Source organism: Callithrix jacchus, chromosome 20, assembly GCF_049354715.1.
Source record: "Callithrix jacchus isolate 240 chromosome 20, calJac240_pri, whole genome shotgun sequence".
Classification (NCBI taxonomy): domain Eukaryota; kingdom Metazoa; phylum Chordata; class Mammalia; order Primates; family Cebidae; genus Callithrix; species Callithrix jacchus.
This window is the reverse complement of record NC_133521.1, coordinates 1,549,210-1,553,806: the sequence shown is the minus strand read 5'-3', so window position 1 is coordinate 1,553,806 and position 4,597 is coordinate 1,549,210. Positions and strand designations below refer to the sequence as shown.

At 46.9% G+C, this 4,597-nt stretch overlaps 1 non-coding gene across 1 annotated transcript; it reads left to right on the top strand.

Moving 5' to 3' along the window:
• Positions 1-4,490: 4,490 nt before the first annotated feature.
• LOC144580618 (U6 spliceosomal RNA) lies at positions 4,491-4,597 on the top strand. The gene has a single exon (XR_013530530.1). It is a non-coding gene; the product is annotated as a U6 spliceosomal RNA (small nuclear RNA).

Sequence of the window (4,597 nt, the reverse complement as noted above, 5' to 3'; positions counted from 1 at the left end):
CTCGACTGACACAGCACTACCTGCTTTTTATAAATAACTTAAAAACTGAGAGAAATAAAAAAGCTGAGCTGGACACGGCCTGTGCTCGCTTTGGCAACACGTACACTGAAATTGAAACTCTACATAGAAGCTTGAAAAGGCCTCAGCCCTAGCATGAAACTCATCCTGCCAGGTTCGGTGGCTCCCAGAAATCTGTCATTGAGGCGCTTCGAAGACAAACAAAACAAAATTTCGAGGATGCGTGTTCGAGACCCGCCAGACCAACATGGAAAATTTCCGCCTTCAGAACAGAAACAGAACTTGGGTTAGGCTCGGCTCATCACACCTGTAATCTCGTGACAGTGGAATGTCGAGCCAAGCAAACAGTGAGATCACAAATTCGAGACGTGCCTCGACCACCACAGAGCTACCTGCTTGCTATAAACAACATAAAAATAGAAAGAAAAAAAAAACTGAGCCGGGCATGGCATGTGCTTGTTTCGGCAGCACGTACACTGAAATTGGGACTCTATATAGAAGCCCAAACAGAAATCAGTGCCTGCATGAAACTCGGCCTGCCAGGTACGGTGGCTCACAGGAACCTGTCATTTAGGTGCTTCGAGGACCAACGCAAAAAATAGTTCGAGGATGTGTGTTCGAGACCCGCACAACCACATGGAAACTTTTGTCCTCAGAACGGAAACAAAACTTGGGTTAGGCCCGGCGCATCACATTAGTAATCCCGTGACAGTGGAATGTCGAGCCGGGCGGACAGTGAGATCACAAATTCGAGATTGGCCTCGACAGACACAGCACTACCCGCTTGCTATAAACAACATAAAAACCGAAACAAATAAAAAGAGCTGAACAGGGCATGGCATGAGCTCGCTTTGGCAGCAGGTACACTAAAATTGGGACTCTACATAGAATCCCGAAAAGGCCTCAGCAATAGCATGCAACTCGGCCTGCCAGGTACGGTGTCTCAAAGGAACCTGTCATTTAGGCACTTCGAAGACCCACGCAAAGAATATTTCGAGGATGCATGTTCCAGACACGCCCGACGAACATGGGAAATTTCCATCTTCAGGATGGAAACAAAACTCTAGTTAGGCTCGGCGCACTCCACCTGCAATTCCGTGACAGTGGAATGTCATGCAGGGCGGAAAGTGAGATCACAACTTGGAACCAGCCTTGACTGACACAGCGCCACCTGTTTGCTGTAAACAACATAAAAACCGTAAGAAATAAAAAATCAGAGGCGGGCACGGCATGTGCTAGCTTCAATAGCACATACACTGAAATTGGTACTCTACATAGAAGCCCAAAAAGGCCTCAGCACCAGCATGAAACCCGGCCTGCCAGGTACCATGGCTCATAGGGACCTTTCATTTAGGCACTTCGAAGACCAACGCAAAAAATATTTCGAGGATGCGTGTTCGAACCCGCCCGACAAACATGGGAAATTTCCATCTTCAGAACAAAAACGAAACTTGGGTTAGGCTCAGCGCACCACACCTCTAATTTGGTGACAGTGGAATATCCAGCCGGGTGGACAGTGAGATCACAAAATCGAGACTGGCCTTGACACAAACAGCGCTACCCGCTTGCTATAAACAACATAAAAACCGTAAGACATAAAAAAGCTGAGCCAGGCACGGCATGTGCTCACTTCGGCAGCACGTACATTGAAATTGAAACTCTACATAGAAGCTCGATAAGGCCTCAGCGCTTTCATGAAACTCAGCCTGCCAGGTACGGTGGCTCTCAGGAACCTGTCATTTAGGCGCTTCGAAGACCAACGCATAAAAAATTATGACTATGCGTGTCCGAGACCCGCCCGACCAACATGGGAAATTTCCATCTTCAGAATGGAAACGAAACTTGAATTAGGCTCAGCGCATCACACCTGTAATCCCATGACAGGGGAATGTCGAGCCGGGCAAAAAGTGAGATCACAAATTCGAGACTGGCCTCGACCGAAACAGTGCTACCCACTTGCTATAAACAACATAAAAACCTAAGAAAATACAGAAGCTGAGCTGGGCACAGCCTGTGCTCTTTTTGGCAGCACGTACACCGAAATTGGGACTCTACATAGAAGCCCAAAAAGGCCTCATCGCTAGCATGAACCTCGGCCTGCCAGGTATGGTGGCTCACAGAATCCTGTCATTTAGGCGTTTGGAAGACCAACGCAAAAATAATTTCGAGGATGCGTTTTCGAGACCCGCCCAACCAACATGGGAAATTTCTATTTTCAGAACGGAAATGAAACTTGGCTCGGTGTATCACACCTGTAATACCTTGACAGTGGAATGTAGACCCGGGAGGACAGTGAGATCACAAATTCAAGACACAGTGCTACTCACTTGCTATAAACAACATAAAAACCTAAAGAAAAAAAGAAGCAGAGCAGGGCACGGCATGTGCTGGCTTTGCCAGCACATACACTGAAATTGGGACTCTATATAGAGGCCTGAATAGGCCTCAGCGCTAGCATGAAACTCGGCCTGCCATGTACCGGTTCTAAAAAAAACTGTCATTTAGGCTCTTCGAAGACCAATGCAAAGAAAATTTCGAGAATGCATGTCTGAGACCTGCCTGACCAACATGGGAAATTTCCGTCTTCAGAAGGGAAACAAAACTTGGGTTAGGCTCGGTGCATCACACCTGTAATCCTGTGACAGTGGAATGTCGAGCCGGGCAGATAGTGAGATTACAAATTCGAGACTGGCCTCAACCGACAAAGTGCTACCCGCTTGCTATAAGCAACAAAAAAACCGAAGGAGATAAAAAAGCTGAGCCGAGCATGGTATGTTCTCGCTTCCGCAGCATGTACACTGAAACTGGGACTCTAAATAGAAGCCCAAAGAGGCCTCAGTGCTAGCATGAATCTGGGCCTGCCAGGTAGGGTGGCTCACAAAAACCTGTCATTTAGGCGCTTCGAAGACCAATGCAAAGAAAATTACGAGGATGGGTGTTCGAGACCCGCCGGAACAACATGGGACATTTCCGTCTTCAGAACAGAAACAAAACTTGAGTTAGGCTCAGTGCATCACACCTGTAGTTCCGTGACAGTGGAATATCGAACCGGGCGGACAGTGAGATCACAAATTTGAGACTCGCCTTGACCGACACAGCGCTACCCGCTCGCTAGAAACAACATGAAGACCGAAACAAATAAAAACCTGAGCCGGGCATGGCACGTGCTCGCTTCGGCAACATGTACACTGAAATTTGGACTCTACGTAGAAGCCCGAAAACGCCTCAGTGCTAGCATGAAACTCGGCCTGCCAGGTACGGTGGCTCAAAGACACCTGTCATTTAGGCACTTCGAAGACAAATACCAAGAAAACTTCGAGGATACGTGTTCAAGACCCGCCCGACCAACATAAGAAATTTCTGTCTTCAGGACAGAAACGAAACTTGCGTTAGGCTCGGCTCACCACACCTGTAATCCCATGACAGTGGAACGTTGAGCCGGCCGGACAGTGAGATCACAAATTAGAAACTGGCCTCAACAGACACAGCGCTTTTTGCTTGCTAAAAACAACATAAAGAACGAAACAAATAAAAAAGCTGAGCCGGGCACGGCATGTGCTCACTTCGGCAGCACGTACACTAAAATTGGGACTCTACACAGAAGCCCAAAAAGGCGTCAGCACAAGGAAGAAACACTACGCAGCATTCAGTTTTTGATTTATTTATTTAGTTTTGCCGTGGGAACTGTTTTGTGCAAATCAAATACAGATAGATTTTACGTTCACAAAAATAAACAGAAAGTTGTCTGTTCCAGGAGGTGTTGACATATTCAACCACAGTTACGTGGGAGACATCAGCAGAATGACCAATGAAACCCAATATGCAGTTGTGGCAATAAGCTGAGATTGCAGTGTTTCACTCCAGCTCGGGTGACAGGAGGAAAGCAGTACGTCATACAGAAAAGCGCGGTGGGGGGCAGAGCCACCTGGCACCTCATTTTGTTCAGATTGTGCACACTAATTTGTCTGATTTCTGTGATTTTGTTTTTTTACTCCTTTTTTTCTTAAGTGAAGTGGGTTTTCACAGAGATCCCCAGGCTGATTCGGAACTCGTGACTTAAATTGAACTGCCCACCTCGACGTCCCAAATGGCTAGGATAGCTGGTGTTAGTCACAGTGCTAAACAAAGTCTCTCCTTTCTCTTTGTTAACATGAAACTCGGGCCGCCAGGTACCGTGGCTCACAGAAACCTGTCATTTAGGCGCTTCGAAGACCAACGCAAAAAAAATTTCGAGAATGCGTGTTCAAGACCCGCCCGACCAACATGAGAAATCTTTGTCTTCAGAACGGAAACAAAACTTGGGTTAGGCTCGGCGCATCACAGCTGTAATCCCATGAAATTGGAATGTTGTGCCGGGCAGACAGTTAGATCACAGATTCGAGACGGGCCTCGACAAACACAGCACTACCCGCTTGCTATGAACCACATAAAAGCCAAAAATAAAAATAAAAACGCTGAGTTGGGCATGGCATGTGCTTTCTTCTGCAGCACGTACACTAAAATTGGGACTATTCATAGAAGATCGAAAAGGCCTCAGCGCAAGGATGAAATGCTATGCAGTATTCCATTTTTTATTTTT